The sequence below is a fragment of the Pristiophorus japonicus genome, chromosome 3 (genome assembly GCF_044704955.1).
Source record: "Pristiophorus japonicus isolate sPriJap1 chromosome 3, sPriJap1.hap1, whole genome shotgun sequence".
NCBI classification, from domain to species: Eukaryota; Metazoa; Chordata; class Chondrichthyes; family Pristiophoridae; genus Pristiophorus; species Pristiophorus japonicus.
The window spans coordinates 114,428,278-114,454,116 of record NC_091979.1 but is presented as its reverse complement, the minus strand read 5'-3'; the positions used below and the strand labels follow the sequence as shown (position 1 = coordinate 114,454,116).

The 25,839-nt window shown below is 50.3% G+C and overlaps 1 protein-coding gene across 1 annotated transcript in view; it reads right to left on the bottom strand.

Moving 5' to 3' along the window:
- LOC139259846 (ferroportin-like) overlaps positions 1–25,839 on the bottom strand; it is a 205,597-nt gene that overhangs the window by 84,464 nt on the left and 95,294 nt on the right. The window lies entirely within an intron of this gene.

Sequence of the window (25,839 nt, the reverse complement as noted above, 5' to 3'; positions counted from 1 at the left end):
CCGTCAAGGACCCGTTAACCTTAATCAGACACTCCGCGGCGGCGTACAAAAGTCGGATCCGGGCGACGAAATGCGTCCCGAACCCGAAAGCGCGCAGAGTTCCGAGCAGATAGTCGTGATCCACCCTGTCGAACGCCTTCTCTTGGTCGAGGGATAGGAAGGCGACCGACAGACCAGCCTCCTGGGAACAATGGATGAGGTCCCGGACCAGATGGATGTTATCGTGGATTGTCCGGCCCGGGACCGTGTATGACTGGTCGGGGTGGATCATGTGGTCCAGCACGGCACCAAGGCGAGCAGACATCGCCCTGGCGAAGATTTTGTAGTCCGTGCTGAGGAGGGAGACCGGGCGCCAGTTCTTAAGGAGGCGGAGATCGCCCTTCTTAGGCAGCAGGACGATGACTGCCCTGCGCCAAGAGAGGGGCATCTCCCCGGTCGCCAGACTTTCCCCCAGGACCCGCGCGTAGTCGCTCCCCAGGACGTCCCAGAACGCCCTGTGGAACTCCACGGTCAGCCCGTCCAGCCCCGGGGATTTTCCCCTCGAGAGCCGGGCGAGGGCACCGGTCAGCTCCGCCAGGCTTAGCGGAGCTTCCAGATTTTCGGCGCCCTCCGGGCTGACCTTCGGCAGGTCCTCCCACAAAACTCTACGCGCTTCCTCGCTGGACGGATCCGGAGAGAACAGAGCCCCGTAATATTCACGGACCCTGTTGTTGACGCCCTCCGGATCCGAGACGAGAGAGCCGTCGTCGGCCAGCAGCGTCAAGAGCTGCTTACGGACACTCTGCCTTTTTTCCAGCGAGTAGAAGAAGGGGGAGCCGCGGTCCAGATCCCGCAGGAACCGGATCCGCGACCTCACGAACGCGCCTCGGGACCCGACGAGCTGCAGGTCCTTCAGCGCGGCCTTCTTCGCTTCGTACACCGTCCGCAGGGCCGGGTCCTGGACGACTTGACCGAGACGGGCTTCCAGGTCGAGCACCTCTTTTTCTAGGCGCCCGACTCTGGCCGCCCGCCTCTTGGTCGACCCCCTCGCGTACTCTTGACAGAAGACGCGGACGTGAGCCTTGCCCACGTCCCACCATAGCCTCAAGGAGGGGAAGCCCCCCTGCTTCCTTCTCCAGTCGGACCAGAATCGACGGAACGAGTCCTGGAACCGCACGTCCTCCAGCAGCCGGTTGTTAAAGTGCCAGTACGCGGACCCCGTCCTCGCGCGGAGCGAAGCGAGCTCCGCCCACACCAGGTGGTGGTCCGAACACGGCACCGGCCGCATGGAGGCCGCCGGGACGCAGGAAACGTACGCCCGAGACACGTAAAGGCGGTCGACTCTAGACCATCCAACTCCAGGCCTCACCCAAGTAAAGGCGCTGGAGTCGGGGTGGAGATTTCGCCAGACGTCCACCAAGTCGAAGGACCCGACCAGGTCCCTCAACTTCTCCATCGCCGTCATGCACTGCGGGGCACCGGAGCGGTCCCTCGCCTCGAGGGTGCAGTTAAAATCCCCCCCGAGGACAATGCAGTCGCCGACGTCGACGGAGCCAAGAAGAGCGGACACCTCTTCAAAGAAGCGCGTTTGCTGCGGGCCGGGATGAGGGGCGTACACGTTCACGAGATGGAGCGGCACGTCCCCCAGGCGAACCGTTACGTGCAGCAAGCGGCCTGGCACGGGCTCCTCGACCCCCAAGATCTCCGGCTGAAAATGCGGGCCCAGCAAGATGGCCACCCCACTAGAAATGGCGGTGAGGTGGCTCATGCGGACCTCTCCTTGCCATTCCAGGAGCCACGTGGCTTCGTCTCCCGGAACGGTGTGGGTTTCTTGCAGGAAGCACACCGCATATTTCCCCTCCCGCAGGAGCGAAAAATTGTCAAATCTACGGCGTGCCCCTCTGCCGCCGTTGATGTTGAGGCTGGCTATGGTTATCTTCATGACAAAAGCATAGTGCAACCTCTACCTTAACCTATTGTGGGGGAGGGAGCGGAGTCTTTTGTTGAACTCCGCTCCCTCCGCAGCCCAGCGAGGAGTCCCTCGAGCTCGCGCAGCTCAAGGTGCTGCTCCTTTGTCAAGGGCCCGCCCGCGGCCAAGGTTTTAACGGCGGCGCGGACGGACCCCTTGATCAGCTCCGGCTCGGACCATTTTTCCAGGGCCAGTCGGGCTTGGTCGCGGCGACCCCGGCTCTGGGCCAAAAAGTCCCGGAGTTCCTTTGCAGGAACGAGGAGGGCCTCAGCGGCGGCCGCGAGCAGATCCACCGCCTCCCTGGCGGTGGTCTCTAGGTCTTCACCCGCGTCCCCCACCGAGTCCCCGTCCTCCTCCGGGAGGTGGCCGCCAGCAGCCGGCCCATCGACCGCACAAGGTACGGCAAATGAACCGGCCGCTCCAACCGGCCCTGGCACTGCCCCGATCCCACCCCCAGGATCGTCGGCAGAGGAGTCCCCACTGGGCTCTTTTAAAAATGGTGCTGGGTCGGGAAATGACAGCGGAAGGGGTTCCCCCTCCGCCCCAGGAACCGGAGAACAAGGAGAGACCCGGCCATAGGAAATCCCCAGGCCCTCCAAGTGCTCCAGCTCCAAAGTAAGGGGCGAGGGTGGGTGTTCCTCCCCCTCCCCGCTGCCACCCCCCGGCCCAGCATCTACAGTTTCATTAAAAACAGTAAATTGTGTTTCTGCCGGGTCGAGCGTCTCCCGGGGGAAGTTGGGCATTGGCTGGGCGGGCTCAGGTTCGGCCTTTTCGGCCTCGCCCGCCTCAGTCCCCGGGACGCCCGGCCCGGCGGCTACGCATTGCTCCGCGGTCCCCACGCCCCCCACGACAGGCAGATCTTCCACTCCATCCCCGGGAGGCAGAGGCTGGGCAGCCTCAACTGTCTCACCCTCCCCGGGGAAAGACTCCTCGCGCCTGCAGCGCAATTTGGGGGCGCTGGTGGGGGACGCGGGACACGCGGCGGGCACCGACTCCTCCGCGGAGGGATGTTGTTCCCCCTCCGCGTCATTGGGGCGGTGCCTCTTTTTGTTCCTGGGGGCGCGCGGAGTCAGGGAGACCTCCATGTCTGCCGAGGCCTCCCGCTCCGCCCCCCCCTTTTCCTTTTCTTGCCCGCGCCCGGGCCCCTCTGCGGTATTGGTCAAGGGCTCGGGCACGGGCTCGGGGCACCCCGCGCTCGCCGGTGGCTGGGTTGGGCCGAGCGCGGTGGTCAATCCTTCTGGCGCACTGAGGGGACCCGCCTCTAGATGTTTCTTCTTGTTCCGCGCCTTCTTTCCGCTCGGACGCTCTCCCTCCCCCCCGCCGGAGGCCCTGAAAACAAAGGCCTCCGACGATGCCCGCGCACCTACGGCTCCCGGCACGCGGACGCAACTAGGGGGAGGGGTGGCGGCGGCGCCAGCCTTGGCCGCCTTCGATGGTTTGGCGGCCTTGGAGGCGGGGCAGTTCTTGCGAACGTGCCCCACCTCCCTGCAGGCATGGCACCGCACGCCGTCCGACGTCCAGAAGACGCGGTAGGCAGTCCCCTCGTGCACCACATTAAAATCTCCCTCCGTCGTGTCCTCCCGCGCCAGCCGGACAAAGAGCTGGCGGCGGAAGGAGAACACGTGGCGCAGGCTGTTCTCCCTGAGGCCGAGCGGTATGGGGTTGATCCCCGACCTTACCTCCCCCAGTTGTTGTAGGTGAGGGAGGAGGAGCTCAGCGGGAACAAAGGGCGGGACGTTCGACACGATGACCCTCTGCGCGGTGGCCTCGAGAGGATCCACCGGCAGGAACGTCCCGCCCACCGTGAGCCCCCTTTCGAGGGCCAGGGACACCGCCCGCTCCGACCCCAGGAAGAACACGGCCTTCCCAGACATCTTGGAGGCTGCGACAATGGCCGAGGGGCCGACTACCCCAGCCATCGCCCGCACGCACTCCTCGATGGTCATTGTGGGGTGAGTGTAGCTCTTGACCCCGTGTTTTCTAGTAATTAATCTAAATGGTGGCAGGGCAGCGGGTGGCGCAGGAGGGGCCGTGGAAGCGGTTGCCACCTGCGCATACGTCCTTGCTGGCCCTGCCACCGGCGTGGATGGGGTCGCCATCACGGGGTCCCTTTAAGGGCTACACCCACCCCAAAGTCACAGGCCTTAAAGGTCTTAATTGGCCTCGTAAATTAACTGAGCAGAGGAGCTCTTAACGAGGTACCTCTCCCCTCGTTGACAATTGGGGAGAGGCCTTGCTCCCTCTGCTCAGTTGTCTTAATTGGTTTTTTTTTGCAAATTTGGAAGGAAGAGGCCTCAGAGAGAGAGGGGAGAAACAGAGTAGCAGAGAAAGAGAGAGGGGGGTGGGAAGGGGGGGGGGGACTGCGAGGGCAGGTCTCCCCTCGCAGCTGTGGGTGGGTGCACTCCCCAGATGGCAAAACACAAAAGTCCTTGGGGTGGTCTTCAGGTGGGGGGAGAAGATGTCTTCACCTGGGGTAGCTGGAGCCACCAGGCACTCCTAACGATCTTTAATTGGGTGTTTAAGAAAAACAACAATCTTCAGCCTGGTAGCTCCAGCTATCCCAGGCTAGGCAAATGTGGGGGGTGGGGGGGGTTCCAATTGTGGGGGGGGGCCTAGTTGTAAGCAAGGCCCCCACACACACTACCACACACACACACACCCCCCGCGATGTTCCGGCCCTCAGTGGTCTTCTTTCCTCCCCCCACCGATATAACAAAGTCTTTTTTGGGAAATGCACCCACACCCACCTGTAGAATGTTGAGTCTCCCTCCTTCCACACTGGATGTTGGTTGTTGGTCTTTTCCCCCTCTCTCCAACTCCTTGCAGAAATGATAAAAGTTGATAAAGTTTTCTGTTCTCCTCCTCTCCCTCTGGTTAAAGTTGTGGTGAAGCCCCTTCCTTCCTTCTCTTCCTGGGCTGGTCTCAGGGCTCTCCAGGCAGGAGCTCAAGTTGCTAGCTGCTTCCCTCTCTGCAGCTCAGCTCCTACTAAGCAGGACACGCCTCCACTGCTGCACAATTGGTCCTTGTGCATGAATGACAGAAGGATAGTTTGCAGGTGAAGCAGGTGATCAGGAAGGCGAATGGAATGTTGGCCTTCATTGCGAGAGGGATGGAGTACAAAAGCAGGGAGGTCCTGCTGCAACTGTACAGGGTATTGGTGAGGCCGCACCTGGAGTACTGCGTGCAGTTTTGGTCATCTTACTTAAGGAAAGATATACTAGCTTTGGAGGGGGTACAGAGACGATTCACTAGGCTGATTCCGGAGATGAGGGGGTTACTTTATGATGATAGATTGAGGAGACTGGGTCTTTACTCGTTGGAGTTCAGCAGGATGATGGGTGATCTTATAGAAACATTTAAAATAATGAAAGGGATAGACAATATAGAGGCAGAGAGGTTGTTTCCACTGGTCGGGGAGACTTGAACTAGGGGGCACAGCCTCAAAATACGGGGGAGCCAATTTAAAACCGAGTTGAGAAGGAATTTCTTCTCCCAGAGGGTTGTGAATCTGTGGAATTCTCTGCCCAAGGAAGCAGTTGAGGCTAGCTCATTGAATGTATTAAAATCACAGATAGATAGATTTTTAACCAATAAGGGAATTAAGGGTTATGGGGAGCGGGTGGGTAAGTGGAGCTGAGTCCACGGCCAGATCAGCCATGATCTTGTTGAATGGTCGGGCAGGCTCCAGGGGCTAGATGGCCTACTCCTGTTCCTAATTCTTATGTTCTTATTGCATGCACCCCTAATTTCCTGTTTGATTCCTCCCCAACATCACTACTACTGTTTGGAGGTCTGTACACAACTCACACTAACGGTTTTTGCCCTTTGGTGTTCTGCAGCTCTACCCATATAGATTCCACATCATCCAAGCTAATGTCCTTCCTAACTATTGCATTAATCTCCTCTTTAACCAGCAATGTTACCCCACCTCCTTTTCCTTTTATTCTATCCTTCCTGAATGTTGAATACCCATGGATGTTGAGTTCCCAGCCCTGATCATCCTGGAGCCACGTCTCTGTAATCCCAATCACATCATATCTGTTAATATCCATTTGCAGTTAATTCATCCACCTTATTACGGATACTCCTTGCATTAAGACACAAAGCCTTTAGGCTTGTTTTTTTAACACCCTTTGTCCTTTTAGAATTATGATATCATGTGGCCCTTTTTGTTTCTTGCCTTTGTTTACTCGGCCTTCCACTATTGCTTTTTACCTTTCTACCATCTGTTTCTGACTCCATATTACTTCGCCCTGTCTCGCTGCATAGGTTCCCATCCCCCTGCCATATTCGGTTAAACACTCCCGAACTGCATTCGCAAATGTTACCCCCAGGACATCAGTTCCAGTCCTGCCCAAGTGCACACCGTCCCTTTTGTACAGGTCCCACCTCCCCCAGAACTGGTTCCAATGTCCCAGGAATTTGAATCCCTCCCTCTTGCACCACTGCTCAAGCCACGTATTTATTCTAACTATCCTGCTCCCTCTACTCTGATTAGCACATGGCACTGGTAGCAATCCAGAGATTACTACCTTTGAGATCCTACTTTTAAATTTAACTCCTAGCTCCCTAAATTCAGCTTGGAGGACCTCTTCCCGCTTCTTACCTATATCGTTGGTACCTACATGTACCACGACAACTGGCTGTTCCCCCTCCCTCTCCAGAATGCTCTGCAGCCGCTCTGAGACATCCTTGACCCTTGCCCCAGGGAGGCAACATACCATCCTATCAAATGAGATTTTCTCAAAAATGGCTGATTTTCAGACAGCCGGATTTGAGACGTTGTACTGTAGAAATCGTAGTATTTTTTAATCAAATGCTAAAAAGGTGCAATTTTCTTACTTTGATCTTATGAAAATTATGACGTTTTCTTTCATAATTTTTTGTACATTTAAGACGTACAATTTTATGTTACAACAACAAACAGATAAACTTGGAATTAAATGTATTACACTGCTACTAACATCAATCCAGGCCAATCCCACTAAGCAATACTTAGAACATTGGTAGTGTTCCCCCTTCCCCACCCCCTGCCATCGAGCAGGAAATTCACCATCAGCAAAACAAAATACAATTGGTACATTCTGGCCTCCCTGATCCCACCCACTAAACACAATTTTGGAGTTTGCCCACAAAATCTAGCCCCTCCCCCACTGCAGAGCATCTCACACCCTCCAATGATGTATATTCTGTTCTCCTCACCTACCTTCTACTGAGCACTATTTTTGTACTCTTTCCATTCCCTTCCAGTTCTCTTCCCCTCTTTGTCTACTTGTCCCTCACCACTCACTCCCATTATTCTCTTCTCCATCCCCTTCTCTATCGCTCATCCCAGTCCCCTCCCATCATGTTCTCTTCCTCTCCCCATCCCTCTGTTCAGACTTCTTCCATCCCCCCTCCTGTCTCAATAGCCCCCTCCCCATCATCATGTCCCTCTTTGCCCTCCCTTCTCCCCTATTTTCCTCTCCACATCCCAATTCCTTTTTCCCTTCTTCCTCTCCTCTTCCCTGGACTCCCCTCCCCTCTTCCACCAGCCCTCCTTATTCCTCTCCTTCATCACAATCTCCTCCTCTCCCCTCTTCATTCATCTCTCTTTCCCACCTCCTTTCCCTCCATTTTCCTTTCTTTCCACTCCTCCCCATTTCCCCTTAGTCCCTGCCCACTGTTCACATCCCCTCCATCCCGTTCATTCTCATGTCTTCCCTTTCCCCTCTCATTTCCCCCTCCCTTCAAATCATCCTCCCTCCCCTTCCCCTCTCATCTCCCTATCCTCCACACCCCTTCCCAAAGCCTTCTCATGCCCCTCCTCCTCCTCTTGCCCCTTCTTTATCCCTCGCCTTTTCTCCCGCAACTCTCTGCCCTTTCTTCACTTCGCCTCCGCAATTCCCTCTATCCCACTCCTCTCCCTTTCTCAACTTCTGCTTTTTACCCTCCACACACCACCCCTCAATTCTTTGTCCTTCCCAACCTTTCCTCCCTCCCTCTTCTCTTTCCTATTCCTCTCTTCCTCACCTTTCTTCTTCCCCTCCCTCTCCTCTCTCCACTCCCTCTTTCCTTTCTTTCTTCCTCCTCCCCAGTCCCCCTCCCCTCCCTCATCTGCTTCTCTTACCTCACCACCTCCCCCTCTCATCTGCCCCCGTTCCTGCCTCAGTCCAAATATCCCTCATTCCTATATCTCTCCTTAATCTGAATAGTGTCCCTGGTTTTTAGTCCCTTTGTAGTAATGTATTAAATAAAGCGAGCTGTTGTTCTTTTTCTGCCAAACAACCAGTGGTGTCAAATGTTTAACACAATAACGACGAGGATGGGCTGTTGTAACATTTTGATGATTTAGCAGCTGTAGGGTCAGATTAACACGCCCAGCCACCCCCCACATTGAGCAGCATTTCTCAAATCAAGACTCTCTCCCACTGTGAAGCATTTTCAATCTGAACCGCCCTCAAGTGAGCAGCAATTCACAATTGCCCTCACCCCAAAAATGAGTCATATCGCCTACTCTCAGCATGACTCAGAGAATCTCTGGACACAACTAACCCCACCCCCACATCTCGCTATTGAGTACCTTTCAATTATCTGCCCCTACACGAGTGAGCAGATATTCAACATCAGGACTCCTTACAGAGCATGTATTCAATATCGTCCCCCACCCCCTCCATTGAGCAGCATTTCAATTTCAAGAGGAGGTTGAAGAGAAGCGGAGGAGAGGGAGTGGGTGAGAGGAGAGGAGAGAAGAAGGGAGGAGAGCAAAAGGAAAATAGGGGGAATATTAAAGTGTCAATCTCCTAACTCTTCCCCTTTGAATTACTGGCTCAATCTTGTATCCTCCCTTCCCCAGCCCTGCTTCTCTCCTCTCCAACCTTCTTCCCCTTCCCTCTCTTCCTCCTCCTCTCCCTTCCTCCCTCTCACCTCTCCTCCTCGCTCTCCTACTTCTCTCTTAGCTGTGCCCTCCCTTTCCTCTCCTCCCTCTTCCAATTATCCTCCCTAAACCCACTTGAACTACATTTGGCGTTGACTCCCTACATGCAATGCCACAAGAGATCGACTAGCATATTTAAAAAAATGCAGAACTTCCACATCACAACAGATATGGATTTTCAGACTATTCATACATTGCTAATTTCTAATTTTATCAAACATACAGCTGGCCGTAATGGGATGTTCCAAAATGTTCAACTTCACAGTCAGCGTTAGAGTGGCTCAGCTGATAGCATTCTTGCTTCAGAAGCAAAGGGTCATAGGTTCAAACTGCACTGCAGGACACAGTTTACGTTGGCAATTGGCACTCCTGTACAGTTCAGGATCCATCACAAATCCAATCCATGTCCGGTCCGGGGTCAAACAGGGCTGAATCATCACCCCAACCCTCTTCTCAATTTTCCTTGCTGCCATGTTCCACCTCAGAGTCAACAAGTTCCCTGCTGGAGTGGAACTAAACTACAGAACCAGTGGGAACCTGTTCAACTTTCGTTGTCTCCAGGCGAGGTTCAAGATCACCCCAACCTCTGTCGTTGAGCTACAGTATGCGGACGGCGCCTGCGTCTGCGCACATACAGAGGCTGAACTCCAAGTCATAGTCAATGTATTTACTGAGGCATACGAAAGCACGGGCCTTACGCTAAACATCGGTAAGACAAAAGTCCTCCACCAACCTGTCCTCGCCGCACAGCACTGCCCCCCAGTCATCAAGATCCACGGTGCAGCCCTGGACAACATGGACCATTTCCTGTACCTCGGGAGCCTCTTATCAACAAGAGCCGACATTGATGAGATTCGCACCGCCTCCAATGCGCCAGTGCAGCCTTCGACCACCTGAGGAAAAGAGTGTTTGACGACCAGGCCCTCAAATCCGCCACAAAGCTCATGGTCTACAGTTCTGTAGTATTACCCGCCCTCCTGTATGGCTGAGACATCGACCATGTACAGTAGACATCTCAAGTCGCTGGAGAAATACCACCAACAATGTCTCCACAAGATCCTGCAAATCCCCTGGGAGGACAGGCGCACCAATGTTAGCGTCCTCGGCCAGGCCAACATCCCCAGCATTGAAGTACTGATCACACTTGATCAGCTTCACTGGGCAGGCCACATTATTCACATGCCAGACACAAGACTCCCAAAGCAAGTGCTCTACACGGAACTCTTTCACGGCAAATGAGCCAAAGGTGGGCAGAGGAAACGTTACAAGGACACCCTCAAAGCCTCCCTGATAAAGTGCAACATCCCCACTGACACCTGGGAGTCTCTGGCCAAAGACAGCCCTGAGTGGAAGAAGTGCATCCGGGAGGATGCTGAGCACCTTAATTCGCATCGCCGAGAGCATGCAGAAATCAAGCGCAGGCAGCGGAAAGAGCGTGTGGCAAACCAGTACCACACCCCCTTTCCCTCAACGACTATCTGTCCCACCTGTGACAGGGAATGTGACTGTCGTATTGGACTGTTCAGCCACCTAAGGACTTTGAGAGAGGAAGCAAGTCTTCCTCGATTCCGAGGGACTGCCAATGATGATGATGACAGTTCAGGATTGTTCGGTGCCAACCTTCAGGTCAGATGTTAAATCATATTTTAATGTATGATTGCAGGTGCATAATAAAAGGCAGGTTTCCGTGTGTCTGAGCCAAGATTCTTCAATTGGCATCATCAGAAACAGATTAACTGGTCCTTCATCTTATTGTTGTGGGATCCTGTGCCCTTCAAAGTAGCTCAGTTTGTTAAGTGCTTTGGGATTTTTGAGACATGGTAAGGTGTTATATAATTTCAATCTTTTGTTTCATACCACACAATATTTTACACACAAAATTCAACTGAGATTATTTACTTCTTCAAACACATCACTCATTGTAACATAATTTCTAGTTTAGTTTTAAAAGTTTTAATTTTAATGGCTAAGAGTAAGTTTTATATTAACAATAACTTGCATTTATATATTGCCTTTAATGTAGTAAAACGTCCCAAGGCGCTTCACAGGAGTGTTATCAAAATTTGACACAGCCACAGAAGGAGATATTAGGACAGATAACCAAAAGCTTGGCCAAAGAGATAGGTGTGTCTAAAAGAAGAGGTTTAGGGAGGGAAATCCAGAGCTTAGGGCCTTGGCAGCTGATGGTGTAGCCACCAATGATGAAGCGATTATAATCAGGGATGGGTAAGAGGCCAGAATTGGAGTAGCGCAGAGATCTGGGAGGGTTATCGGGCTGGATATTACAGACATAGGGAGAGGCAAGGCCCTGGAGGGACTGAAAACATGATGGGATTTTTATTTATTTTTTTAAATTGAGACGCTGCCGGACCAGGAGCCAATATAGGTCAGTGAACACAGGGGTGATGCGGTGGGCAGCAGAGTTTTGGATGAGCTTAAGTTTATGTAGGATGGAAGATGGGAGGCTGGCCAGGAGAGCATTGGAATAGTCAAGTCTAGATGTAACAAAGTCATGATTGAGGGTTTCAGCAGCTGATGAGCTGAGGCAGGGGTAGTGTCAAGTGATGTTATGGAGATGGAAGTAGGCGGTCTTGGTAATTGAGCAAATATCCGGTCGGAAGCTCATGTCGGGGTCAAATACGACACCAAGGTTGCGAACAGTCTGGTTCAACCTCATTAAGTTACCAGGGAGAGGGATGGAATTGGTGGCTAGGGAATGAAGGTTGTGACAGGGACTGAAGACAATGGCTTCATTCTTCCCAATATTTAATTGGAGAAAATTTGTGCTCATCTAGTACTGGATGTCGGACAAGCAGTCTGACAAATCAGAGAAGTAGATGGGTCGGGAGAGGTGGTGGTGAGGTAGAGCTGGGTGTCATCAGCATACATGTGAAAACTGATGCTACATTTTTGGATGATGTCGCCGAGGGGCAGCATGTAGATGAGAAATAAGGATAGAACCTTGAGGTAGACCAGTGGAAACGGAGCGGGAAGAGAAGCCATTACAGGTGATTCTCTGGCTAGGACTAGATAGATAAGAAGGGAACCATGCAAGCACAATCCCACCCAGCAGGACGACAGTAGAGAGGCATTGGAGGAGGATGATGTGGTCAAAGGCACCAGACAGGTCGAGAAGAATGAGGAGGGATAGTTTACCGTTATTACAGTCATATATATCATTTGTGACTTTGATAAGAGCCGTTTCAGTACTGAGACAGGGGTGGAAACCTCAAAAATAGGAGTTGCGGGAAAGAGGGACAAGGATTTGGGAGGTGACAACACATTCAAGGACTTAAGAGAAAAGAGAAGTTTGGAGGTGGGGCAGTACCTGGCAAAGATGGAGGGTTCAAATGTGTTTTCTTTGAAGAGAGGGGCAACTACAGCAGATTTGAAGAGGAGGGGGATAGTACTTGATGAGAGGGAGCCGTTAACAATATCAGCTAACATGAAGACAGGAAGGGAAGTTGGGTGATCAGCAGTTTGCTGGGAATAGGGTCAAGGGAGCAGGAAGTGGGTCTCATTTGCAAGATGAGCTCAGAATGGGCATGAGGGGATATAGGAGAGAAAGTATAGAAAGATGCAAGTTCAGGTGGGAACCTTAAAGGAAGTTTGGCCCGGTGGGCTAGGGGAAGGGAGGAAAGTGACAGAGACAGCTGAACAGGTGTTCTCAATCTTAATGAAAAAGATTTCCACGAGCTCCTCGCACTTGTTGCTGCTGGTGAGGGTAGAGGAGGCAAGGGAGAGACGTTTACGATGATGGCTTGCAGTGGAGAAGAGAAGCCGTGGGTTATCTTTACAGTTTCATTTTAAGTTTATTGAAGTCTCTGCTTCTTCCCACCATCCCATTTGGTGACAGCATCTCCTCTTGGTGCTGCCCCTCTGCCCTGCTATTCTAGCCTTTGCCTCAGCATCTCTTCTTCCCGCTCTCTGTTGATCCATTTTCCACCATCCTCGTTTGTCTCTTGCTCCCCTTCTGAACAGCCTTCTGCTGCTCTTCACTGCCTTTGCTGCCTGTCCCCAATCTGTTGGCTTCTTCAACCAGCAGATCAGTGAAAAGAGGCCAAAAGGCCCCAGTGGGACGATGGGAGGGGAGAGAACATTGAATCAAATGACTTTAGGATGATAATGCTGGACATAGGATGTGGGGCTGCAGGAGAAAACATCTTGCAAGGGAGCTGAAACTTTTTGGTCCTGCCCTGTGGTCCAATGATGTAACAGCAACCACCTCATAGAATCATAAGTTTACAGCACGGAAGGAGGCCATTTTGGCCCATCATGTCCATGCCGGCCAACAAGAGACTATCCCACCTAATGCCACTTTCCAGCTCTAAGTCCCTAATCCTGCAGGTTACAGCACTTTAAAAATACATCCAAGTACTTTTTAAATGTGGTGAGGGTTTCTGCCTCTACCACCCTTTCAGGAAGTGAGTTCCAGACCCCCACAACCCTCTGCATGAAGAAATTTCCACTCAAATCCCCTCTAAACCTTCTACCAATTACTTTAAATTTATGCCCCCTGGTTGTTGATCCCTCTGCTAAGGGAAATAGGCCCTTTCTATCCACTATATCTAGGCCCCTCATAATTTTATACACCTCAATGAAGTCTCCCCACAGCCTCCTGTGTTCCAAGGAAAACAAACCCATCCAGCTTGTACAGGTCCCACCTCCCTCGAAGCAGTCCCAATGCCTCAGAAATCTAAAGCCCTCCCTCCAGCACCATCTCTCCAGCCATGCATTCATCTGCTCTATCCTCCTATTTCTGTACTCACTAGCTCATGGCACCGGGAGTAATCCAAAGATTACTACCTTTGAGGTCCTGCTTTTTAACCTCTCCCCTAGATCCCTAAACTCTGCCTGCAGGACCTCATCCCTCTTTCTACCTAGGTCATTGGTACCAATATGGACCACGACCTCAGGCTGTTCACCTTCCCCCCACCCCCAGAATGCCCTGCAGCCACTCAGTGTTATTCTTGACCCTGGCACCAGGAGGCAACATACCATCCTGGAGTCATGTCTGCGGCTGCAGAAATGTGTGTCAGCTCACAAGAACACAAGAAATAGGAGCAGGAGTAGGCTATTTGACCCCTTGAGCCTGCTCCGCCATTTAATAAGATCATGGCTGATCTGATCATGGACTCAGTTCCACATCCCTGCCCGCTCCCCATAACCCTTTATTCCCTTATCGCTCAAAAATCCATCTATCTCCGCCTTAAATATATTCAATGACCCAGCCTCCACAGCTCTCTGGGGCAGAGAATTCCATAGATTTACAACCCTCAGAGAAGAAATTTCTCCGCATCTAAGTTTTAAATGGGCGGCCCCTTATTCTAAGACCATGTCCCCTAGTTTTAGTTTCCCCTATGTGAAAGCATCCTCTCCGCATCCAACCTGTCCAACCCTCTCATTATTTTATATGTTTCGATCCGATCACCTCTCATTCTTCTGAACTCTAAAGAGTATTGACCCAACCTACCTTCGTAAGTCAATCCCTTATCTCCGGAATCAACCTAGTGAACCTTCTCTGAACAGCCTCCAATGCAAGTATATCCTTCCTTAAATACGGAGACCAAAACTGTACCCAGTACTCCAGGTTTGGCCTCACCAATACCCTGTATAGTTGTAGCAGGACTTCTCTGCTTTTATACTCTATCCTCCTTGCAATAAAGGCCAACATTCCACTTGCTTTCCAGATTACTTGCTGTACCTGCATACTAACTGTGTGTTTCATGCACAAGGACCTCCAGGTCCCTCTGTACTGAAGCACGAAGGAATTTTTCTCCATTTAAAATTATAATCTGCTTTTCTATTTTTTCTGCCAAAGTGGATAACCTCACACAATCAATACAAAAGCAAAATACTGCGGATGTTGGAATCTGGAATAAAACCGGAAAATGTTGGAAATCGCAGGTGGTCAGGCAACATCTGTGGAGCGGAAGCAGAGTTAACCCTTCGTCAGAACTGGAGAGTGTTCGAAAAGAACAGATTCTTACACTGAAAGGGGGAGGGGAAGAAAAAAAAGGAAGGTTGGAAGACAGAAGAGATGAGAGAGAGACAAAAAGATAACCTCACATTTTCCTACATTATATTCCATCTGCCAAATTTTTGCCCACTTAGCCTGTCTATAATCCCTTTGTAGATTTTTTGTATCCTCCTCACAATTTTCTTTCCCACCCATCTTTGTATCATCAGCAAACTTGGGTACATTACACTCGGTCCCTTCATCCAAGTCATTAATATAGATTGTAAATAGTTGAGGCTCCAGCACAGATCCCTGCAGCACTCCACTTGTTACTGTTTGCTAACTGGAAAATGACCCCTTTATCCCGACTCTCTGTTTTCTGTTAGTTAGCTAATCCTCTATCCATGCTAATATATTACCCCCAACCCCATGAACTTTTATCTTGTGCAGGAACCTTTTATGTGGCACCTTATCAAATGCCTCTGGAAATCCAAATGCACCATACTCCCCTGACTATTGAATCCCCTACCACTATAGCTCTTCCATTCTTCTTCCTCCGCCGCCCCCCCCCACCCCCCACCCCATGCAGCTGAGCCACTCGTGGTGCCGTGAACTTGGCTCTGGCTGCACTCCCCAGAAGTACTCAGAAGAGAATACCGGTTGGAGAGCGAGATTAACTCAGAGGACACCTCTAAGCTAGCCTTTGGGCTTCATGATATGGCACCCCTTTCTACAATACAAAACCCACTCACACCCCTAGCCGGACTCCTGTCCCCACCACGACACATATTTCCCACTGAGCAGAACCTGCAGTTTCCATCAACTGAACAAGAAAAAGCTTAAAAGATCCCATAACACTATTTTGAAGAAGAGCAGGTGAACTCTCCTGACTACCCTGACCAATAGTTATCCCTCAACTAACATCACTAAAAAACAGATTATCTTGTCATCGTCACATTGCTGTTTGTGCGAGCTTGCTGTGCGCACCCTTTAAAAGTACTTAATTGGCTGTAAACCGCTTTGGGACGTTCTGAGGTCGTGAAAGGCGTGATATAGATTTTGGGGGGTTAGGAGGTCACATAGCCCCTGGAAAACATTTTAACCCCTTAAAAAAACTATAGTGACCACTTCCTGTCCACTTAAAAATGTATCGATATATTGAATTTAACTCTCAATAAGTTCTCTCAGCTCCATCTCCAAGGCAAATGTCGCTGTGTTCCAGGTCTACTAAAAATCAGGCCTAATGCTCAATGGTTATCCCTATTGCCTCTGCTGCTGTCGAACTGCATATTATTATTTTTTTTTAATGCCCACTCTTTTCTACCTTCCTTGATTTGTGCTGCTGCCACTCACTGGCCGCCCTTTCCTCCCACCAGCCCAGCCCTTTTGCTCCTAATCCACAGCTGCATTCCCAGCCACAACCAGAAATAGTTTTAGATTAAATGCTTTTTGTGGTGATGGTCGCTATTGACCTTTAAAGAACAGAGGATTCCCCATCACAGTGCTGAGAAAGCCCATTTCCTTTTCAAGGGAGCAAGGAGACTTAATGAAGGCTTACAAATTCCAATCTCCGTCACCACCAACCTCTCCATCCCCCATGCGTGCCCCTCCTTCACTTCTCGCTGCTCCCACCCTGCCCCAAATACTCATGCCTCCTCCCTTCACTGATCCATCAAGGACTGAAACCATCTATCTGACTTTGACTAAGAACTAAGTTCTTTAAAGTGCTGACTGCACTTATTTAGTAAAAGCTCACTCAAGCACTTAAAAAAGAACATAGCCAGTTAGCAGGCCATACCTACAAATACAGCTATAGCACTTTTCTCAGCAGCAATCCGCAACGCTCTTCTCACTGTTCCCACCTGAAACCCTCATTCTAGTACTCTCACACCCAGTCACCACTTATCCCAAGACAATTCTCCTACTACTTCCACACTCCCAACACAATACCTTCAGTTCCACTAGACCCATGATCCCTCCTCACTACACCCAAAGACTTCCCTCATCAATAGTCCAGCACCATGCCACCACTTGGCTGCTCTCACACCTTATAGCGCGAGACAATCCACCCGGCACTACTAAAAACATATTACCCCACCCTTCTTCATGTCTCCTACCTACCTGCAACATCTTCCTCTGGCATCTAGACATTAAAAAAAATAAGATGCCTTACATCCTAGGGTCCTAAGAGAAGTGGGTGCAGAGATAGTGGATGCATTGGTTGTAATCTGCCAAAATTCCCTGGATTCTGCGGCGGTCCCAGCAGATTGGAAAACCGCAAATGTAATGCCGCTATTTAAAAAAGGAGGCAGACAAAAAGCAGTAAACCATAGACCAGTTAGCCTAACATGTGTCATAAGAACATAAGAACATAAGAAATAGCAGGAGTAGGCCATATGGCCCCTCGAGCCTGCTCCATCATTTAATAAGATCATGGCTGATCTGATCATGGACTCAGGTCCACTCCCCTGCCCGCTCTCCATAACCCTTTATTCCCTTATCGTTTAAGAAACTGTCTATTTCTGTCTTAAATTTATTCAATGTCCCAGCTTCCACAGCTCTCTGAGACAGCGAATTCCACAGATCCACAACCCTCTGAGAAGAAAAAATGTCTCCTCATCTCAGTTTTAAATGGGTGGCCCCTTATTCTAAGATTATGCCCTCTAGTTCTAGTCTCCCCTATCAGTGGAAACATCCTCTCTGCATTTACCCTATCAAGCCCCCTCATAATGGGCCCAAGTTTCCACATGATTTGCGCCTGATTTTTAGGAGCAACTGGTGGAGAACGGACTATCTTAGAAATCGCAATTCTCCACATTTTTTTTTCTGCAGTTCTAGTCAGGTAGAACAGTTTTACTTTGGAACAGAATTTTTTCTTCAAAAGGGTGCGTGTCCGGCCACTGACGCCTGATTTCAAAGTTTCCACAGTGAAAACGTACTCCAAACTAACTTAGAATGGAGCAAGTGAAGATTTTTGTAGAACTGAAAAAACCTGTTCTACACATTAAAAAATCAGGCGCAGGTTACAAATTAGGCGTCCAGAACGAGGTGGGGGGGGGGGGGGTGGGGGGGGGGAAGGGAAGTCATTAAATTCTACAATAAATCCTTATTTATACTTATACAAATAAATCCAACCTGAATAAACATTTATAAGCAAAGAAAAGATTAAATAAACCATCTTCCTACCTGTGTGAAAGTGCTTCAGCCAGCCTCACAAGTTCGTTCGTTCGTTCCCGACGGCAGGCGGGGAGGAGGAAGCCGTTCCAGACGGCGGGAGGGAGGGTGGGAGTGCGGGCCCGCCCGCCCGAACGCAGCGGGGGGGGGGGGGGGGGGAGGAAGACGTTCCAGACGGCGGGAGGGAGGGAGGTAGTGCGGGCCCGACCGACCAACCGCAGGGGGGGGGGGGCGGGGAGGAGGGAGGGAGGGAGGGAGTGCGGGCCCGCCCGCCCGAACGCAGCGGAGGGGGGGGAGGAAGACGTTCCAGACGGCGGGAGGGAGGGCTCGATCGACCGAACGCAGCAGGGGGGGGGGGGTGGGAGGAAGACGTTCCAGACGGCGGGAGGGAGTGCGGGCCCGATCGACCGAACACAGCGGGGGGAGGGGGGGGAAAAGGAGGAAGCCGTTCCAGACAGCGGGCGGGAAGGAGACAGTGAGAAGGCTGCAGGAACCCTCAGTGCTGATGGCAATGTGCTTTTATTAAAAAATGTTCAAAAATTAAACAGCTACAAAGAACTACAAAAATGGCCGAGTGCCAATGTTTCCTTCACACTGCGCGTGCGCGAACGCTCCAACACGCACGCGCAGGGTTGCGGCAGGAGAAAAACTAATTTAAATAGTACCCGTCCCCTCCCACTTACAAAATCGGCGCGAGTGTAGGCTCCGCGCCAAACAGACAAGAAGCTGCAGGGCTCTCCAGAATCGCGAGTTTTCTTTCCGGCGCCATTTGGGGCGCCCGTTTTTTATCGTGTGGAAACTTGGGCCCAATCTTCTACGCTTCGATAAGATCACCTTTCATTCTTCTGAATTCCAATGAGTAGAGGCCCAACCTTTCATAAGTCAACCCCCTCATCTCCGGAATCAACCTTGTGAACCTTCTCTGAACTGCCTCCAAAGCAAGTATATCCTTTCGTAAATATGGAAGCCAAAACTGCACGCAGTATTCCAAGTGTGGCCTCATCAATACCCTGTATAACTGTAGCAAGACTTCCCTGCTTTTATACTCCATTCCCTTTGCAATAAAGGCCAAGATTCCATTTGCTGTACCTGCATACTAACTTTTTGTATTTCATGCACAAGTACCCCCAGGTCCCGTTGTACTGCAGCACTTTGCAATCTTTCTCCATTTAAATAATAACTTGCTCTTGTCGTTGGGAAAATGCTGGAGTCCATTATTAAGGAAGCAGTAGCGGGACATTTGGAAAAGCATGATTCAATCAAGCAGAGTCAGCATGGTTTTATGAAAGGGAAATCATGTTTGACAAATTTGCTGGAGCTCTTTGAGGATGTAATGAGCAGGGTGGATAAGGGGGAACCAGTGGATGTGGTGTATTTGGATTTCTAGAAGGCATTCGATAAGGTGCCACATAAAAGGTTACTGCACAAGATAAAAGTTCACAGGGTTGGGGGTAATATATTAACATGGATAGAGGATTGGCTAACTAACAAAAACCAGAGAGTCGGCCATTTTCCAGTTGGCAAACAGTGACGAGTGGGGTGCCGCAGGGATCGGTGTTGGGTCCTCAACTATTTACAATCTATACTGATGACTTGGATGAAGGAACTGAGTGTAATGTAGCCAAGTTTGCTGATGATACAAAGATGGGTGGGAAAGCAAATTATGAGGAGGACACAAAAAATCTGCAAAGGGATATCGACAGGCTAAGTGAGTGGACAAAAATTTGGCAGGTAGAGTACAATGTGGGAAAATGTGAGGTTATCCACTTCAGCAGAAATAATAGAAAAGCAAAATTATAATTTAAATGGAGAAAATTGCAAAGTGCTGCAGTACAGAGAGACCTGGGGGGGGGTCTTTGTGTATGAATCACAAAAAGTTAGTATGCAGGTACAGCAAGAAATCAGGAAGGCAAATGGAATGTTGGCCTTTATTGCAAGGGGGATAGATTATAAAAGCAGAGAAGTCATGCTTCAACTGTACAGGATATTGGTGAGGCCACACCTGGAATACTGTGTACAGTTTTGGTCTCCGTATTTCAGGAAGGATATACTTGCACTGAAGGCTGTTCAAAGAAAGTTCACTAGGTTGATTCCGGAGATGAGGGGGTTGACTTGAGGATAGGTTGCAGTTCAGAAGAATGAGAGGTGATCTTATTGAAACTTATAAGATAATGAGGGGTCTCGACAAGGTGGATGCAGAGAGGATATTTCCACTCATAGGGGAAACTAAAATTAGGGGACATAGGGCCCAAATTTGCCCAGGAGTTGCTCCATTTTTTTTGGAGCAACTTAAAAATCCCCATTCTGCACATTTAATTTGCGCCAGCGTAAGTGAGTTAGTTAGGATTTTTTTTTTTAAAGTTTAGTTTTTTTTCCCAAAAGGGGACGATACCAGCCATATTGGCCATTTAAGCCAGTTTGGACAGCTAATAGTTGCTCCAAACTAACTTAGGCCAGCGTATGTGGCCACTTGTGGCCGCACAGAAAACCCTTGCCGAGAGTTAAGAAATCAGCGCAGGCTAATACATTTAAAGCACCAAGACTTACAAAGCACTAAACAAAGCACAAAAATAAGCATTCAATAACAAATAAAAAATAGAAGGAAGCGGAGAAGACCTGCACCTAAAGCACCAAGACTCACAAAGCACTAAACACAGCACAAAAAGTAATAAGCATTCAATAAAAAATAAAGAACTGAAGTAAATCATTCAATTAATAAAGAACTGAAGTAAATCCTACCTTCAACTAAACTTGGCAGCGGCCGGCCTGTGCGGGAGGCCATTTGGCCTGGGATAGGGGCGGCAAGACGCACACCGGGAGGCTAGGCTTAACGTGGCATCTGTGAACGGGGGAGGGAGGAAGAGGCTGAACGCGGCATCTTTGAACAGGGAGACAGGGAGGGAGAGGCTGAACATGGCATCGGTGAAGGCGGGGGGGGGGGGGGGGCTGGTGGAGGGTGAAGAGAGGTTCACAGCAGCATTGGTGAAGGGGGGGCGGGGGAAAGAGATCCACAGCAGCATCGGTGAAGGGGGCGGGGAGGGGGGCCAAGAAAGAGAGATCCACAGCGGGCCTGCCCCAGCCGGTGTGGGAGACCCTTCGGCCAGGGATAGGGGCGGCGAGCATCGGGTCCTGCTCACAGCTTGCAGGACGCGCTGAGAGGATGAGAAGCATGCGTGCAGACTCCACTGCGCATGTGGACAGCTGCCGGCGCTGTTTTCGGTGCAGGGCTGTAGCTCCTGCCCCCCGCTCCACTATATACGCTGCACCAGGACACGGGACACTCGGTAGAGCGGCCAGGTTGGGGGGGCATTTTTTTGGCGCTGTTTCCAGCGCACAGTCGTCGCATCTCAAGTTAGTGCACCAGAAAAAGGGGTTGGGGAAATTTGGGCCCATGGTCTTAGAATAAGGGGCTGCCCATTTAAAACTGAGATGAGGAGAAATTTCTTCTCTCAGAGGATTGTAAATCTATGGAATTCTCTGCGCCAGAGAGCTGTGGAGGCTGGGTCATTGAATATATTTAAGGCAGAGATAGACAGTTTTTTGAGCGATAAGGAAGTAAAGGGTTATGGAGAGCGGGCAGAGAAGTGGAGCCGATTCTATGATCAGATCAGCCATGATCTTATTGAATGGCGGAGCAGGCCCAAGGTGCCAAATGGCCTACTCTTGCTCCTATTTCTTATGTTCTTATGTAAAATTCATTACATACCTATACATAGTAACAAAAGCCACTGATTTACAATTTTAAGTTGTGGACATAATCCCATAATTTGAACCCAAAAATACAACTAACAGTCGCATAAAACTTTTGATGATTTCTGGAGAACACTGGGCTTAATGATCATCGACATACATCAGTTAACAATCCTAAATGCTGGAGCCAATTATAAAGTTGACTTGCACAATTAAATAGAACTGCTGAGTATTTCCAGCATTTTCTGTTTTATTGGGCCCAAGTTTCCACACGATAAAAAACGGGCTGGGCGCCCGTTTTTCGCGCCTAAAACGGCGCCTAAAAAAAACCTCGCGATTCTGGAGCGTTCTGCAGCTCCTTGTCTGTTTGGTGCGGCGCCCAGGGATGCGGAGCCTACACTCGCGCCGATTTTGTAAGTGGGAGGGGGCGGGTACGATTAAAATTTGCTTTTTTCCTGCCGGCAACGCTGCGCATGCGCGTTGGAGCGTTCGCGCATGCTCAGTGTGAAAAAAACATTGGCACTCGGCCATTTTTGTAGTTCTTTGTAGCTGTTTAATTTTTGAAATTTTTTTTAATAAAAGCACATTGCCATCAGCACTGAGCCTTCCTGCAGCCTTCTCACTGTCTCCTCCCCTCCCCCCCCGCCGCGGGAAAGAACGGGCACCTCCTCTCCCCTCCCCCCCCCCCCCCCGCGGGAAAGAAGAGGCGCTTCCTCTCCCCTCCCCTCCCGCGGGAAAGAACGGGCGCCTCCTTTCCCCTCCCCCCGCGGGAAAGAATGGGCGCCTCCTCTCCCCTCCCCCCCGCCCCGCGGGAAAGAACGGGTGCCTCCTCTCCCCTCCCTTCCCCCCCCCGCGGGAAAGAACAGGCGCCTCCTCTCCCCTCCCACCCCCCCGCAGGAAAGAACGGGCGCCTCCTCTCCCCTCCCACCCCCCCGCAGGAAAGAACGGGCGCCTCCTCTCCTCTTCCCCCCCCCCGCGGGAAAGAACGGGCGCCTCCTCTCCCCTCCCCCCCCCCCCGCGGGAAAGAACGGGCGCCTCCTCTCCCCTCCTTCCCCGCCCCCCGCGGGAAAGAACGGGTGCCTCAGGTTAACTGCAGCATTCTCTGTGCCTCAAGCACTTTCACACAGGTAGGAAGATGGTTTATTTAATCTTTTCTTTGCTTATAAATGTTTATTCAGGTTGGATTTATTTGAATAATATTTGTAGAAGTATAAATAAGGATTGATTGTAGAATTTAATTACTTCCCTTCCCCCCCCCCTCGTTCTGGACGCCTAATTTGTAACCTGTGCCTGATTTTTTAATGTGTAGAACAGGTTTTTTCAGTTCTACAAAAATCTTCACTTGCTCCATTCTACTTTAGTTTGGAGTACGTTTTCACTGTGGAAACTTTCAAATCAGGCGTCAGTGGCCGGACACGCACCCTTTTGAAGAAAAAATTCTGTTGCAAAGTAGAACTGTTCTACCTGACTAGAACTGCAGAAAAAAAAATGTGGAGAATTACGATTTCTAAGATAGTCCGTTCTCCACCAATTGCTCCTAAAAATCAGGCGCAAATCATGTGGAAACTTGGGCCCATTATAACTAGAACTTTGGATGCATAGCAAATCTGCCTCAAAGTAATTTTTTTTTTCTCAGTGAACTGATTTTGCTCAAACAATGCACCGTTGCAATCGTTTGAGCAAAATCAGTTCACTGAGAAAAAAAAAATTACTTTGAGGCAGATTTGCTATGCATCCAAAGTTTTCCATACTTAAACACACAAAATGGTGTTACATAGAAACATAGAAAATAGGTGCAGGAGTAGGCCATTCGGCCCTTCTAGCCTGCACCGCCATTCAATGAGTTCATGGCTGAACATTCAACTTCAGTACCCCATTCCTGCTTTCTCGCCATACCCCTTGATCCCCCTAGCAGTAAGGACCTCATCTAACTCCTTTTTGAATATATTTAGTGAATTGGCCTCAACAACTTTCTGTGGTAGAGAATTCCACAGGTTCACCACTCTCTGGGTGAAGAAGTTCCTCCGCATCTCGGTCCTAAATGGCTTACCCCTTATCCTTAGACTGTGACCCCTGGTTCTGGACTTCCCCAACATTGGGAACATTCTTCCTGCATCTAACCTGTCTAACCCCGTCAGAATTTTATATGTTTCTATGAGGTCCCCTCTCATTCTTCTGAACTCCAGTGAATACAAGCCCAGTTGATCCAGTCTTTCTTGATAGGTCAGTCCCGCCATCCCGGGAATCAGTCTGGTGAACCTTCGCTGCACTCCCTCAATAGCAAGAATGTCCTTCCTCAGGTTAGGAGACCAAAACTGTACACAATACTCCAGGTGTGGCCTCACCAATGCCCTGTACAACTGTAGCAACACCTCCCTGCCCCTGTACTCAAATCCCCTTGCTATGAAGGCCAACATGCCATTTGCTTTCTTAACCGCCTGCTGCACCTGCATGCCAACCTTCAATGACTGATGTACCATGACACCCAGGTCTCTTTGCACCTCCCCTTTTCCTAATCTGTCACCATTCAGATAATAGTCTGTCTCTCTGTTTTTACCACCAAAGTGGATAACCTCACATTTATCCACATTATACTTCATCTGCCATGCATTTGCCCACTCACCTAACCTATCCAAGTCGCTCTGCAGCCTCACAGCATCCTCCTCGCAGCTCACACTGCCACCCAACTTAGTGTCATCCGCAAATTTGGAGATACTACATTTAATCCCCTCATCTAAATCATTAATGTACAGTGTAAACAGCTGGGGCCCCAGCACAGAACCTTGCGGTACCCCACTAGTCACTGCCTGCCATTCTGAAAAGTACCCATTTACTCCTACTCTTTGCTTCCTGTCTGACAACCAGTTCTCAATCCATGTCAGTACACTACCCCCAATCCCATGTGCTCTAACTTTGCACATCAATCTCTTGCGTGGGACCTTGTCGAACGCCTTCTGAAAGTCCAAATATACCACATCAACTGGTTCTCCCTTATCCACTCTACTGGAAACATCCTCAAAAAATTCCAGAAGATTTGTCAAGCATGATTTCCCTTTCACAAATCCATGCTGACTTGGACCTATCATGTCACCTCTTTCCAAATGCACTGCTATGACATCCTTAATAATTGATTCCATCATTTTACCCACTACCGATGTCAGGCTGACCGGTCTATAATTCCCTGTTTTCTCTCTCCCTCCTTTTTTAAAAAGTGGGGTTACATTGGCTACCCTCCACTCCATAGGAACTGATCCAGAGTCAATGGAATGTTGGAAAATGACTGTCAACGCATCCACTATTTCCAAGGCCACCTCCTTAAGTACTCTAGGATGCAGTCCATCAGGTGGTTTGCAGTGTGTAGCGGCCCGGCCCGGAAATCGGCACCATCCCGGCCTGCAAGACCATCAGCAGGCCAGGGCTATCAGAGGGAGCAGCGTGCGGCGGCATACCACTGCGGGAGGGCGACGGCTGCGACGCCAGCTCGCTGATTGCAGTGCGAGCAGGCACAACAGGAGGGGCAAAGAAGCGGCAAGAGTTTGTAGCAGGAAGTGACCGGGCCCAGGAGTGGCGTGAGTCTGAGGCCCAGAAGAGGCGAGGACCCAGGGGCAGCACAGGCCAGCCCACACTGCTATATGTTTGCGCGCTCGGTCCGTGCAGCAGAGCAGGTTTCCAGTCGTCTTGGGTAATCATTGCCACTGGACCAAGACCTAGCTCTGTCAAGCCAGTGTGGTGGCTGGTGTGCAACGGCCACCACACGGTAAAAAAAAATCCAAGCACAGGCATCTTCCACCCTCCAAGATGTAGTTCGGGATCTGGAATATTAGGTAAGTGAAGCTGAGTCCACGGCCAGATCAGCATTGATCTTTTTGAATGGCGGAGCAGGCTCGAGGGACTAGATGGCCTACTCCTGTTCCTAATTCTTATGTTCTTATGTCCTTCATTGAAACACCTGTGAACTCATTCCTTTTTGGCGTGGAAGCATGTCATCCTCATTTCGAGGGACTGCCTATGATGATGACAGGTCGTTTTGGTAAACTTTGACAAAATAACAATAATAGTAAGTACTGGATTACGACATATGGTATTAATAATTACTATGTGTATGATAAGACCTCCCTGATAAACAGAATTCACGGTAGTAGATCATATATT